We start from the raw sequence: 15,819 nt of genomic DNA, 5'->3' as shown, positions 1-15,819 counted from the left end.
TCTAGACCCTAAGGATCCCTGTCCCCAATTGGTTTTTGATTGGTCAATAAAGTTACTAACAGCCAATGGCTAGGCAGGGAGATGGAGGTGGGACTTTTAGATTTCCCAAACAAGGGATGAAGGGAAGAAGAAGCAGAGATGAGACTTAAGAGCTGTAGGAGAGAAAGCATCCAGCCATGTAAGAGTCAGGGAAGCAGCCCCAGGGGCCACTTCCCCGCTTAGGTCTGGGGTAGCAAAGATGAAATATAGATTTAGAAAGTATTGAATCAAGAATATTGGAGGGGAGTATGTGAGCCACGTGGAGGCTCAGGAGTGGGCCAGCCATTAAGCTAATTAAAGCATATCAAAATATAAAGGCTGCACTCGTTCATGCATGTGTGTGTGTGTGTGTGTGTGTGTGTGTGTGTGTGTGTGTGTGTGTTCATTTGCTAATCTAGAGAACTCTGGTGGGTAGTGAGAAGCACGATCACCCTCCTGGAGCTCAGAGCGGTTTAACAGATTACCTCTACACTCAGTCATCAGGTTAAGTGGTCCTGATGATGCCATTAATATCTAAGAGCTTTGGGGGATAGTGACTATTTTCTCCTTCATCCTCCTAAGAACAGCTCTACAGGATGGCAGGGCAGGACTGTGTCATGCTATTATAACCCTCAAGTTATAATGAAGAAACTGAGAACATTTAGCCTGCCTAAAATCATATACCAAACAGCACTACCACAGGGGAAACTCATGGTTCTCCAGCTTCAAAAGCTCAGGTTGGTACTACACTCAAGTAACTGGGTAACCTACTCAAATACTCCTCTGTCCTCTGGTCCTATACTTAAACCCTATCATCACCTCAGTAAAATTCCAGATCATAGCTCATCATAGAAATGTTTGCTGGCCTCTGGCTTTGAGAAATAGTAAACCAAATTCCCAACCCTGCTTAGTTCTCTACAGTATTTGAGGACCAAAGGTTGTAGGGTTTGTTTTCTTGATTCACGAAAATCATTTTTGTAATGGGTTTTGTAAGTGGATTTGGGTGATGAGAGAGGGGATAAACGTGAAAGGTGGGATATAGGAGCTGAAGAGTTGTCCACCTCCTGTGATCACTGCAGAGTGTCTGGTTAACCAAAATCCAGGGAGAGTTTTCCAGAGTTGTAGAGAATTTTCTGAGTAAATTTCAGGGCACACTGAAGTTCCCACAGGCCTCGCTCTGGCTACGGGGAATTTGAGGGGAATCTTTTTACCAGGCAACCTGAGGACTAGCGGTTTAGGCACTTCCTGTCTGCTTAGCCAATTCAAACAGTAGCAAAATGGGTAGTCATTAATGCAGTGAACAAGCATTGATTCAGTTCTTTGTTTTCAAATGCATTGAGGGACATTTCATAAGCTGCGTGTGAGATGAACATCTGAGTCATGTTAGCATTAAGGGGTTTCCCAAAGTCACGTAACAACCCATATCCCAAATCAGCTCTTTCTACTAGCTCAAGGACGTGACAAGAATCTTAACAACACTTCCACATTCCCCTGCCTGGATCCAGACATCAAAAAATATCCATCTGTACAGACTTGTGTTTTGATATACTATGTATACCAGATGCCCGGAAGACAGAGTCCTTCAAGACTGCAAGAGGGGCTGGAGGAAACACACAAATTTCAAAGCCACCCCCAACTTATGTCAACTTGTGCATGTGACATTTTTTATCTGAGCCTTGGGCTCATCTATTTTTAGGGGTGAGGCAGAGGGTTCATGCCTGTATGTGTTTATGTGGAGGCCAGGGGAGGAATCTAATCATCCTGTTCTACCACTACGCATCTGAGTCTCCTGAGACAAGGCCTCTTGCTGAACTTGGATTTCATCATTTTTGTTCAACTAGGCTGGCTGGTTACTGATCTCTAGTGATCTTTCTGTCTCCCCTGTTGCTTTGTGCTGTGATTGCAGACGGACAGCTGGATATGTGGAATCTGAACTTGGATCCTCGTGTTTGCACAGCAAGCACTCTTACCACATTGAGCCACCTCCCCAGTTTTTAGGGCTCAACTATAAAATACAGTACTTGTGCAGCCTACCTGGGCACTGCCTTTCAGTGCTATGTGTTTATGGTGGGGAAGCTCAACCAGCAGGAAGAAAGCAACCTGGCATACATTACTGACATGTGACACACATTTTATCGTATCTTGTAGTTCAGTTAGTGCTGTTGGAACTACCACCAATGCTATCATTCTTGTTATCCTTACTTCTGCATAATGTTCATCACCAGCATCCATTGAATGCTTTCTATGTGTCATATAGGATTTGTTGGACATTCTAGATTATATAGAAAAGAAGATTTTATATACTTCACAGACCAGGATCATTAAACTACAGTCACAGACAATGCCCAGCTCACTGATTGTTTCCATAAACGAAACTTCATTAAAATACACCTAAGAAAAAGCTTAGCTACTGCATATGGATTTTTTATTCCATGAATAGTATTGTGTAGTTTGAACAGAAATATTAAAATACATGCTAGCTATCCCTTTATGAAAAAATACTTGGACTTCACATTACAAACCTATTGCTTTAACCTGTCTAGAGCTTGATGCTACTCTTTTGTTTCTAACTTCTCGACCCTCCTTCTTCCACTCCTGTTCTTGTAGTTTGGGAGGAGCTGATGTTCTGTCCATGTCAGCCCTGGTATAGCAGGATTCTCCATCCATGACCTCAAAGATTCAAAGATAGTATCTCAGGAATGTTATTGCTGAAACACTATGACCAAAATCAACATGAGGAGGAAAGGGGTTATTTCACACACAGTACTGTATAACAGCTCATCATGAAAACAGTGAGGGCAGAAACTCAAGCATGACAGGAACCTGGAGGTAGGAGCTGGTACAGAGGCCATGGAGGAGTGTTGCTTACTGGCTTGCTCATCATGACTTACTCAGACTGCTTTCTTACAGAACCCAAACCACCAGTCCAGGGATGGCACTACCCACAATTGGCAGGGCCCTTATCCATTGATCACTAATAAAGAAAATACATCCCAGCTGGATCTTTTAAAGACATTTCCTCAACTGAGGCTCCATTCTCTCTGATAACTCTAGCTTGTGTCAAGTTGACATAAAACTATCCGTGTAAGGTGAGTGTACTGGAATTAACTTGTCCAGTAAGATTCGGTCCTAAAGGTTTTTTTTTTATATAAGTAGTAGGAGATGAGAAGCTCGTTTGATGAGGTTTCTGAACTGCTAGAATGCAAAACCAGATCATTTGGAACATCTAGAGCCCATATGGGAGTCATCTGCTTCTTTTTGAAGACAGAGACACGGCAGAGAAAGTGTTCTAACAATAAGATTTAGCCTCTGTATCTAACGGAGCCTAAAGTTACCTCTAGAATGTTCTGCTGGTAACCTAAAATAGTTTCTTTCATTTAAGCCAGGTAAGGTTAGGCATCTGCCACAGCTAAAGTAAAACAATCATTTGAGAGAAATATAATTATTTAATTATGTCCCCATTAAGACTTAACTGTTAAAAAATCAAAGCAAGTCCATAGAAGCTAGAGCCTACTAAAGGGTCCAGTCCAGGGCTCTCCAGAAGAGCTAGATAGGATCAGGAACAGATGCACCAGGCTCTTTTCATGCCTTTGTAGAGAAAGACTTTCAGAAGCACAGAACTCCTCTCTAGAGAGCATTTTTTGGGCACCATGCCCAGCAGCTGGCTTCTCCTGTGGGCAATGTGGAGTAGATTATGAAGAGTAGGGTCAGATAGCTTTCAGCCCTTCACTCTTGCCCCTTAACTGGGGAAAACATTGCTGCAGACAAAGCTGATTTCTTTGTTTGGAGAGTGCTTGGTCATCCAGCAAGTTAATGTATGTAATCAGGTTGTATCCCTATGGAGACCAACATTATAAGTTGACATTGATCTATTATAAGGAATGAGTTAGCGCAGACTTCCTGAAGCCCAGATTCCACGGACTCGCACCCAACTGGAACTGTCACTGACAAAGGATAACTTCTTATATGCTACTTTGAAGATGAATAGTATGGTTTATGTAAACAAAAGCCATCAGGGACATCTTTGGTGTATGGGTCTATGTTACTCCTTCCATAGCTAAAGGACTTTATAATGAATTCTGTGCCTCAGGCATCTCAGGAACCCAAGATCCTCTGATAGGACGTACTGGTTCTGAGACAACCCCAAACAAGAGATTGAGTTCAAGCATTTTTGCATTATTTTTTATTACAAAGAGTTAGACTTAAGAGGGATGGATAGTTAGCTGGCTGGTAGGCAGGATGGCTGACTGGAATCAAAAGAAATAAATAATGGGTATATTTATTGTACATATACAAAGATTACACTCATTTCTGGGACAGTCATGGAGCAGCAGATAGTTGGATCCCAAGGTTATTGCATTTGAGGAGAGGGTCTCACTAATCACTACCTACACTTTCACATGCTTCTGACACTTTACCAGGTAAGTTTATTATGTTGCAATGTTATGATTAAAAATTCAGAGGAAATTATCATGAATATATTTAATGGCACACTGTTCTTGGGGGTTAACCTTTGCTCGATGGTCCAAAATGTTGCATAACCACAACACAGTGCCTCAGATTATCTGGGTAGGTGTCGTTTTTACCTTGCATATTTGGTGATATCCACTATTGCGGATGCTCACATTGGTGCAAGCTCTCTGTTTACGTGTCATTGTTCCGGAGCAGAGAGAAGGAATCACGGGACCCAGCTCATGCCAGGCACATGTTACATGTGACCTGCTCTTTTGGAAAATATCCCAGCTCGGTGCAAAGCCATAGCAAATGAGAAAAATGACATAAGAGGCCAAAAGTCCAGCCACCAAGACCCCACCTCTGTTCATCTCAGCACAGCAGGTCCAACTCGGAGCATCCTTGGCACAGAGATCAAAGTTCTGGCCTCAGTCTGGCCTCTGGTGTACCTGATGTCCTCAGAAAGACTGATCTCCATGTCTGCTTTGCTGAAGTCAGTGGACAAAGTTTAGACTTCAAGAGAATGGAATATGAAACAGATGACTGGTCCAAGTAGGCACTATTCACACACACACACACACACACACACACACACACACGAGGTGTGCATGCACACACACACACACACACGAGGTATGCATGCACACACACACACACACACACACACAGAGACACACACCATCCACACACAGACACCTCACACCACAACTGCACACATGCACAATAAACCATGTACACACATCATGCACTTACAGCTTCGCACACACACAGCCTTAGGCTGTTTTCCCACTCCATAGCTGTATAGTTCTTAGTCAATCACTCTAATCCCCTAGAGCCTGTTTCCTTATCCACTTTGGGGTGCGGGGTCCGTTAGGGAGGGTAGGCTATTAGTAGTGTGTGCTGCACAGTAGCCATCTGCACCATCTTTTCTTCTCTTCTCCATCCCCATGGCCATCTCTGAATTAAGGGGATGTTCCTTGAGCAGTCGTTGAGCGAGAGATGACATAAAAGTCAGTTCAAGGGAATGCACAGACTTTCTAAATAATACTACCAATTCCAAAGTGACACTCTGGACTCTTACATAACAAGTGACAAGAGGGTCATCTTAGTATCTGTGCTTCCTTAAATCACAGTGTGGCATCTAAGGTCAGAAGGAAATTATTTAAGCATAATCCTAAAACATCAGCAAACACGCCGAGAACAAGAAGTTCAAGCAACCAGTGAGTAGAAGTTTCAGTGAATGTGTTAGAAGCTAGGAGTCATGCTAGGAGAAATGCACATTGAGTACCTGATGGGGAGGGGATTGTGGGAATAAATTTGAAATTGAATGACATATCAGGATGCCAAATTATCTAGATCTAGACAGAGGCTGGGCTCATTCTAGAACAGGTTCTTCCAAGTCCTCTGAAATGCTTATATTAGCCCTTAATAGCTGTTCAGGAAAGGTCTGCAAGCCAGGCCACAGGGGCAGAGGATGGGGCAGAGGTACTGAGGCTTGGAGGGCAGAGGAGCCCTGGGCTATAGGATTTCATCCACAGGTGGGTGTCTATTAACTTCCAACCCCAACAAGTGAAAGTATGCTGTGACACCACTAAGTGCACAGAAGCCCTGAAGGAGAGGTGCTTCTGGAATAGTCCTATTAATGTTTGAAATTACATTGAAAAATCTACCAGTACAGAGTATCACAAACAACAAGCAGAAACTTCTGTCACGTTAGAACTCGGGGTCAAGCAAATGCAAGCACCAACCTTTGCATGTTCAATCGACAATATACGCTTTCAAAAGCTGATAAGGGAAAATGGGGAGATGAGGAGAAAAAGGAGTTCTTGTTATGTAAGCATGGGACCTGAGTTCAAAACCCTAGCACCCATGTCGAAAGTCTCCCATGCCTGGATGCCTGCAATACCTACACTGCTGGGAACAGGCACAGACAGATGCAGGGAGGCTGTTACGATCCAGCCCAAACAGTGAACTCTTGCTTCCATGAGAGACCCTGTCTCAAGGGAAAGGTAGAGAGTGACAGAGGGAGTGATGTCTGCATGCGCCCGTGCACTCACACTGTTGTATGCGTGCACCACACATACACCATACGTACACCACTCACATGTAAGAGCATGCGCGCGCACGCGCACGCGCACACACACACACACACACACACACACACACGAACTTCTGGAAAGTAAAAAAGTTTAAAAAAAAGACTATTTGCATAGGTTGCCTCTGAGAGTGGAAGAAAGTTCTGGAAGAAGATATGTGAAGAGAACTATTACACATTTTCTGGAGTTTTAGGGAGGGCTGTATTGTGTTGTGTTGTGCCTTTCTCTGCTTTGCTTTGAGACAGGGCTCTGCTCTGTACCACTGAATGGCCTAGAGCTCACTCTTTGGAGCTGTTGGGCTTCCAGTTCGCAAGCATCCCCTCCACATCTAGGGCTGGCATTTCAGGTGTTCATCACCATCCTTATCTGGGTGTTTTCTTTTGAAACAATGTTATGCTTCTGGATTGTGCTGCATAGTTAAGGCTCCTGTCAGGAAGTTGAGAATTGGTTGGTCTAGGATGAAAGACAACTTTGAAAGCTTTAGAACAGTGAATCTAAGAAGATACTGTACCAAGGCAGAGCTGGTAAAGCCTGCCTGATGGATGGCCTCCTCCCTTCCCCCAGCTCAAATGGTGTGGATATTGACCAAAGATAACCTTTTGCCCCAACTATGCAGAGTTTATGTGCACACAATCTGCCTACAAGAGACAGAGGATGTTCTCTCTGGCAGAGGGTACCTCTCAGCAGAGTGTGCAACCTCTGGATTCTCCACTTCCATCAAAAAAACCTGGCATGTTAACCCCTTTTATTGAATCCTTTTTAATTATAGAAATTGCAGGATCCTTTCCCCGCCTTAATCCCACTGCCCCTTATTCAATAGCAGAGGTGGGATACCCATCCGTGCTGGAGTTCCAGCATCCGAAGACGATCGCTCCCGGCTGGCCCTGTACATCTGTGGTCAACCATGGCAGATTTCTGAACAGAATAACAATGTCCCTAGAATGTACCTGGCATTCACAAAGGGGACTCGTATATGCCCTGCTCTGTGCACGTACGCAGTCTCAGACAAGTCACTAAACTCACCATGTCTTCAGGACCTGGCCTTCCATTGTTTTACACACACACACACACACACACACACACACACACACACACACACACACACACACACACACCATGACACAGTTATTCTCCATGCCAGAGCCATCTATATTACTGCCTCAGGACGGTCGGTGTTAAGCTTATCCCACCTCATAACTCTTGCTAAGTCCCAGAGTTCCAATTACAGTCTCACTGTAAAACACTCCATAAACAGTTCCTTCCTTGCTTCTGTACTTGCACACACAGACATATTTCCCTCCCTACTCCCCCTAAGCCAATCACAACATTACCCATGAGGGTTGGAGCCTCCACTGGCTGGCCAGCAAGCAAGACAGAGGGAAGAATGCAGAGGACTGGGAGTAAAGACTTCCTCCCCAAACCAAGTAAACCCTGAAGTACCCACAAAGGGCAAAGATTGCAGACCACAGGATTAACGATGCACCCTCTACCAACGAGACTCTTCAATAATGTTTTATTGTGTGGTTTTCAAATTATACAAATAATGTGCCTTTTTCCCCTACAGAAAGCTGTAAAAGTGAAAGTGAAAACCAATACTCCATCCTGTTGTCAGGAAAATTTAAGTAATAGCCAATGTTTGTACCAATGAGGTACAATGTTCTATAGTCAAATTCTTTTAAATCTCACAACCATTTTATAGGGCTGGGGTTGTATTAAGACCTATTTTTTCAGCTGAGAGAACTGAGACATAGATAATGTTAAGCTCCTAGCAGAGGGGCTGACACTTAATTCATACACTGTTCCTCACACGTCTTAGCTCCCTGCGCTCCCCTTGAGGCAACTATCCCACCCATCTTGCTACCGAGAATGCAGCACTGCAAAGCACATCTGTCCGAGGCTCTTTGGTTGGTCCCTAGCGACAGCCTCAAGTAAGACTTTCTAAGAATGACATAATACAGAATGGCTAGCTGTCCAGTCAGGAGGAGAAGCCGCTTTTCAGTCAACTCTGGGACTTTGCACTGAGTTGAGGAGGTCTGATGGTGTGGGTCCCCTGACCACAGAAGGTCTGGTGTGGTAGCAGAGGCAGGCACTTGAACAAGAAAATAACAGATGTGATCAGACTCTAGGCTCAATTAGGGACTGATTGCCTCATCACAAGGGGCTCGGAAGATGTACTTCATAACCATTGAGCGACTATGAGAGAGTAAGAACTGTGGTTAGTGGCATGTGTTCCCTTCAAAAAGCATAAAGGAGATAGGAGTGGCTTTCTCAGTGAGTGATAATGAAACTCGTGGGCCAGATGTGACTAGACAAAGTGGAGAAAAGGTGGTAACAAGATTTCTCCAGGGCCATTAACTGACACCATGCAACTTGGCCATTAACTGCAACTTGGTACCGGGTAGAATAAGGCCATGTGCTTTAAACAGGCTGAGGAGAGAGCTGTGAGGGTAAGTAGGGTTAGACAGTGGAAAAGATCCAGTATCAGAGGAAGGATCTGGACTGGGGAGTTTGAGCTTTCAGGCTCTCCAACCAGAGAGGGCAAGAAAAAAGAAAAAAAAGACAAGACAGGCAAAACTTGAATCCTAGGATACAGTTATTTCTGAGGGGAAAAGTCACAATAGCCTGGCAAAAAGGAGTCATGAGACCTAAGGCACAAAGGTGTCTCACAGACCAGCTGTCTCTAGCTTCTGGACACAACACTGAGGGATTTTCCTCATCGACCCTGGCCAGATGGAGGAACTCAGTGCACATAGTCTTTTGCACAGTCTCCACGACCTAACTCAGTGGCCTTTATCACTTGAGAGACAAAAATGGAAGTGAATGAGATTTTACCTCCAGGCCAACATCCAGCTCTCTAATAGTGGATGGATGCCTGGAGCAATGTGCCAGGGAAAAAGTCCTAGGTGGATTCCAGAGTCATTGAGAATGTGTAAGATCGATTAGCCATGCTTGCCATAGACACAATCTTGAGGCACGTCCACAAGTATGCCCATCTTGACCATGCCCACTTTGTGAAGGAAGACAGACCTTTGATGGCCACCCAGCCTATCGTTCCTGGTGAGTTCTGAGGATCATTACTTGAGGAACAATAATGGTTGTTGTCCTTTGGTGTCCGCATGCATGCTCATGTATTTGCATACACAGAAATGTCCATGTGTGCACATTCAGAATCATCCTCATCAGGCATCTGGCCAGATGTTTCCACCTTTGCCATGTGTCTCTGTAGTCTATTTGCTATGGGTTGGGGAGGACGTAGAGAAGAGAAGACAGTTTGGGGGCTCAGGAAACTCAGAACTGTGCACAGGAAGAAGTCATTCCTGTGCATCTTCCCAGCCAGTGGCAGAAGTACAGGTTGTTTGGAGTGGTTGCAAACATGGACACCACACATGTACTTATACACGTCCCAGTTCTATCATTGAACAGAACTGTGAGTTGTCAGTGTCTCTGACTCTGCCCCCCACCCCACCCCATGCTAAAAAATAAGAACACTGGATAGGATCACCTATGCCAAGGACTGAGTACAAAGCTTCATGCCCCATAACCACTATCAGACGTGAACCAGGAAATTCTGACTACCCACTCCTGTCTTTCATCAAGGCAGACTGATGGTCAAAACAGCAGAGAGCATAGCCCAGACCCTAGAGGCTGAGACAGCCTCTGCATCTGATTCTTATTTTACTTTGTTTTTCACTAATGAGGAACCTAAGAGGCTCTCTGGTCCTGCCTTGCTTTATCATGTGGGTGTGGGAGGCAGGCACAGGCATCGCCTGTATTGACTGCCTGCCTGCCCCAAGTACAGTGTGATGCCATGGGCTTCACAGCCTTTGATTCTGTAAATCCTCACAGCTACCCCAAAGATGCAAACACGTACTCCAGGTTAACTGAGAAGACAGAGAGGCTGGGGTTGGGAAACGTGTTCGAGGTCACGTGACTAATAGATTGCAGAGCGAGGTTGCAATCTCAGGCTACCCTGGGCTCGGTGCTGGCTTCTGATTTGAGCTCAACCTGTGCCTGCAGCACCTGGGGATCTTGGCAGAGATGCACACTGTGATAAGATTTCACAACTCAAAAAGCTTGGCTTAGGCAACAAGTCCTTTGATGATTGACTCCAATAGACTTGGAGGGCCGATCAAACCTGATTAGAAGATGCTTGAAACTTCTAGTGATTCTGGAACTACCAGCCACGGAAGCCCCCTCAACTCTCAGCCAGAACATGTTATACAAGGAATTGAAGATTCTGTTATTTCAGCCACACTAATACTAAACCTGCTACCCCTCTGAGAATATACCCAAACCTGTTAACAGGGTTTGGTTTTGTTTAGAAGTCAAAGAATAATTTTAGTGACATTTAGTTAATTCTTTACTTCCACACATGTATGCTTTGTATTTTAATTGTATTCACCATCCTACTCTTCCCCTAATTCCTCCCAGATCTAAACACTTCACCCCCACACCAAATTTCATGATTTTTTTTTTAAAATAAGCCACCAAGTGCAATTAGTGCTGCCATGGATGTGTGGCCATCCACTGGAGTGTGATAACCTTACCTCAGTAAGACTGACTTTCCCTCCCCTAGACGGCATCAGCTGTCAATAGCTCTTCTTCTAGGGGTGGGGGCTCCTGAGCCCATTTTTCTCATCCAGCTAACATATTATATTCTTTCTGTGTGTATCTGACCTCCTCAGTAGCCTAATCCACCCAACAACAGCCTGCTTACCCAGGTTCATCTGAGAAATAAAGAGCAACGGTATATTAATGACAGATACTTATGTGAGTCTAGCATTGCCCTCCAATAGCTCCATAAAACAGTTCCTATTATAGTGCTGCTTCAGAGAGGAGAGTGTGGATGCTCATGGTCAGGTACCAAGTGAGGGGCAGGAGCAGAATCTGTCCTAGAGACCCTGGCTGGGAAGCTGGTGCTCCAGTCTACAGGCTGCCATCTCCAGAGAGGTCATGGGATATTTCCACTCATTCCCCACTTCCTGGGGTGTCCAGGGTGCTCTTAATGTCCCTGGTGGGATTTAAATTTCTCCTGAGACTCTGGAGAGCCTGAATCCAGGCTACAGGATTTTGATAACAACATTAATTTGTGTTCTCCCAGCAGCCTACTTTAGCCCTTGTCCCAAGAAAATCTGAAGCTAAACGTGGTGTGGTGTGCAAATAATATTTAGTGAATCTACAAAATAAACTGACTTTGGGAATATGTTAAGGGCGCATTTAATAGGCAAGATAGAAAGTTGCATATGCCCTATGGAAAGAAGCTAAAAGGGCTAGGAAAACTAGGCAGAGGTTTACAACCAGGGTTCGCCATTTTCAGTAACTTATTATTCTGTCTTTTGTTTGTTTGACATTTAACACTTCTGAAATGTTGGTGCATATAGATTCATACACTGTAACCATCTGCTATGGTGACTCTTTGTTACTCAAAGACATTAATTTTCAAGTGCGGCTCACATGCACGGAAGTAAAACATACAGAAAGCACAGCTGTTGAAGAACTTCCGACATGGGCAGGAGAGGCTGCTCTCCTTGACTTTCTCCTTTTCTGTCACCGTGATGATTTGGCTATCACTACTAGAGACATCCATACAAACGCTGGCAAGCAAGGCACCACACACTCCCTTCTCCTGGTGGTCTCCTGCTCATCCTTCTCACCAAGGTGCAGCAGCTTCTCTTAGACACCCCTTGACTCTGACTCAACTGCACAGGTCTAATCCTCTGTGTGTCTGACTCCTACTGTCCCTGCTAGACTGCACTCCCTACGAGGATAAGCTTAGGTCTCCCTTGTTGCCACGCTCAGTTATAAAACAAATGTTTGATTCCCAACTTGAATGACCAGATGTTTCTTTCAGCAAGCCTCGGCTAGCATCAAATAGAGGGCTAAGGTACAAATCCATTATTAGAGGACAGAGGTGTGTCTTGTGGATGTAGTTTTGTAACTAATGGAGGCCTGGGTTGTCCCATCTAAAGGAAGAGCTGCTATAGTGGTTACCAGGCAGAAGTGTTGTTAACCATAGCTGTCCCACAACAGAGACTATCTGGGCCCCAAGGCCATGAATGGCAAGTACAGAGATCCTACTGGGGTGGAAATGAGGGGAGCCAAAAGGCATAAGGAGAGCCTCAGAACCCCCATGCTCCCCACCCTACCCATCTCACCACTGACCCCCAATAACACCTACAACTGTGTACCACCTACTGAGGACTTGCTTTCCTCAACTCTCCGCTGTGTACCAGAAGATAGCTCTGGCCCACTAGAAACACCAGGCATCAGGGCATCGCCAGGGAATGCATGTTGTTGTTGTCATTATTATTATTATTATTATTATTATTATTATTATTATTATTATTATTATATACAAACTTTCCTCACATTTAAACATTTCTGAAAATAGAATGTCATATAATAAATCTGATTTTCCTAAAAAGAATTTCTATTATGAAACTTATAAGTGATTACACATTAAAAGCCAATAAATTGGTAGTTTAAGACACTCCTGTAGAAATAAATATAAATCAGTGATGGAGTGTGACACAAAACTTCCAAGAATGAAAGAAACACAAGACTTCTTCAAAGAACATTTCCCTTCTATCGGTGCACTGGCTAGTACAAGCTCACATTCTTCTGCTCAGTTGTAGAAAGGGCTAAAGGGTAGCATTTGCCTCTAGGATGAAAGACCTATGGCCAGCATTCTGCGATGACACCAATCAAGACAGGCTACTGTCAGAGTTGCAGCACCGTGGAGCCCTAGTCTGCTCCTTCCCACATCTCCACTCCGGTCACCCAACACTCTTTGTCTGTTTTCTTCCAGACCTAAGACCAATCCAGGCAATCAGCCCATGTGAACATGAGAGCTCCTGGGAGAGATGCATCAATGAGTTCTCTCTGCCAGTCTTTTCCTGTACAGCAAACAACAAGGGTTGAGACTCAACTTCAGAGTGAGGCTGGCTATGAACTTGCACCCTAGACAATCATTTCCTTGGACAAATTAGGTCACAATGGACAGTTACTGTTTTGTGTAGAAAGTGGAAACACTGCCCAGCATTGAGGTTTGTTTATATACACACACACACACACACACACACACACACACACACACACATACACACACACACATACACACACACACATACACACATATAAATGCTTGTTTATTTTCCAGTTCCAACCATTTGCCTACGAATTTCATAAACTCGTTGTTTTTGATAGCTGAGTAATATTCCATTGTGTAGATGTACCACATTTTCTGTATCCATTCCTCTGGAAAATATCATCCTGAGTGAGCTAACCCAATCACAGAAAGACATACATGGTATGCACTCATTGATAAGTGGCTATTAGCCCAAATGCTTGAATTACCCTAGATCCCTAGAACAAACGAAACTCAAGACGGATGATCAAAATGTGAATGCTTCACTCCTTCTTTAAATGAGGAAAAAGAATACCCTTGGCAGGGAAGGGAGAGGCAAAGATTAAAACAGAGACTGAAGGAACACCCATTCAGAGCCTGCTCCACATGTGGCCCATACATATACAGCCACCCAATTAGACAAGATGGATGAAGCAAAGAAGTGCAGACTGACAGGAGCCGGATGTAGATCGCTCCTGAGAGACACAGCCAGAATACAGCAAATATAGAGGCGAATGCCAGCAGCAAACCACTGAACTGAGAATAGGTCCCCTATTGAAGGAATCAGAGAAAGAACTGGAAGAGCTTGAAGGGGCTCGAGACTCCAAAAGTACAACAATGCCAAGCAACCAGAGCTTCCAGGGACTAAGCCACTACCTAAAGACTATACATGGACTGACCCTGGACTCTGACCCCATAGGTAGCAATGAATATCCTAGTAAGAGCATCAGTGGAAGGGGAAGCCCTGGGTCCTGCTAAGACTGAACCCACAGTGAACTAGTCTATGGGGGGAGGGCGGCAATGGGGGGAGGGTTGGGAGGGGAACACCCATAAGGAAGGGGAGGGGGGAGGGGGATGTTTGCCCGGAAACCGGGAAAGGGAATAACACTCGAAATGTATATAAGAAATACTCAAGTTAATAAAAAAAAAAAAAAAAAAAAAAAGAAAGGGGCAAGTTCCTAGTAAGGTCTATTATACAATACTTGAGCCGGGTTTAATAAATGTCATCTAACATCAAAAAAAAAAATGCTTGTTTATATATGTGTGTTTATGTATATGTATTTATATATATGTAAAATAGTATTTTTAAAATATTTTTAAAAAATAGTAAGCACTATTTTACTTGATTTCTTAGCAAACTCAAAATGTTTACTTCAGCATATCTAATTAACTTTACTTTCAGGTACCTAGCATGACACTAAACCAAAGGGAAGTTATTTAAAGCATTCAAGAGTGTAACTTCATGGAGCGAGGCACACGTGACACCATGGGTAGCTCGTCTATCCAGGCTCACTCTTGCTGGAAATTGGTAGGGAGCATTTTAAATTGCATTCATGGGCCTAGTAACCATATCTTTCAAGTATGGTTCATGAAATTGTCTCTAAGAAAATAAAATGCCATTGCAACAAAGACAAGAATTTCCCATGCTAATCAAGAGGACTAGAAACAACTCAGTTCAATCACGGAGCAAAGGCTAAGCAAGTGGCCCAGCAAGAGTGACGTAGAAACTAGAAAAGACAAAACTCCTTATTCACACTCCCATGTGGCGACGCCAGTGTGTTTAAAAATCCGAGCGCAAAGCACCTCTAGTACATTGTCCTCTCAACTTACGAGTGGCCATAAACAATGTCCAAGGCTAGAAGGGAGTTAAAAAGGATTATGCAGTAAAATGCTCCAAGTCTATTTTCTTTACAACAGAAAAGTGAAGGGGACAAGCTTAAAAGCATGTATGAGAGTAAGTCTGCAGAAGACAGCTCCAGATGTTTCCTCCTACGTTCTGACTAGAAGGGGACACATCTGGAGGTTTTGAATTATGTCACCTCCATGGGAAGCAACAAGAAAGCACTTGCTCAAAATCTCTGTGGTTCTTTTTGGTTCCCTGGAGCACTGCTAGCAGTAGTTTCTGATTCATCAATTCCTTTTTTTATTTTAATAATTTTCTTGGACTTCTGAAGCTAGAAACCAGCATGTTAAAGAATGAAGTATTAGAAGGCTGTTCTAATTGCAGTGTCCCCCTAAAACTGTGCCAAGAGCCTATTAAAGAACTGGGGATGCCTCACCATTTCCTTTACACATCTGGAAAAGGAAGGGTACCTTGAAGAGGAAGTTAGCTGAGGGAGGGTGGGC

The 15,819-nt window shown here is 44.0% G+C and overlaps 1 protein-coding gene across 6 annotated transcripts in view; it reads right to left on the bottom strand.

The window, feature by feature from the left end:
- The window catches only part of Slc1a2 (solute carrier family 1 member 2), a 130,337-nt gene that overhangs the window by 65,658 nt on the left and 48,860 nt on the right, over positions 1-15,819 (bottom strand). The window lies entirely within an intron of this gene.

This window comes from Rattus norvegicus, chromosome 3 (assembly GCF_036323735.1).
Source record: "Rattus norvegicus strain BN/NHsdMcwi chromosome 3, GRCr8, whole genome shotgun sequence".
Taxonomy (NCBI): Eukaryota; Metazoa; Chordata; class Mammalia; order Rodentia; family Muridae; genus Rattus; species Rattus norvegicus.
This window is presented reverse-complemented; position numbering and strand designations above follow the sequence as displayed.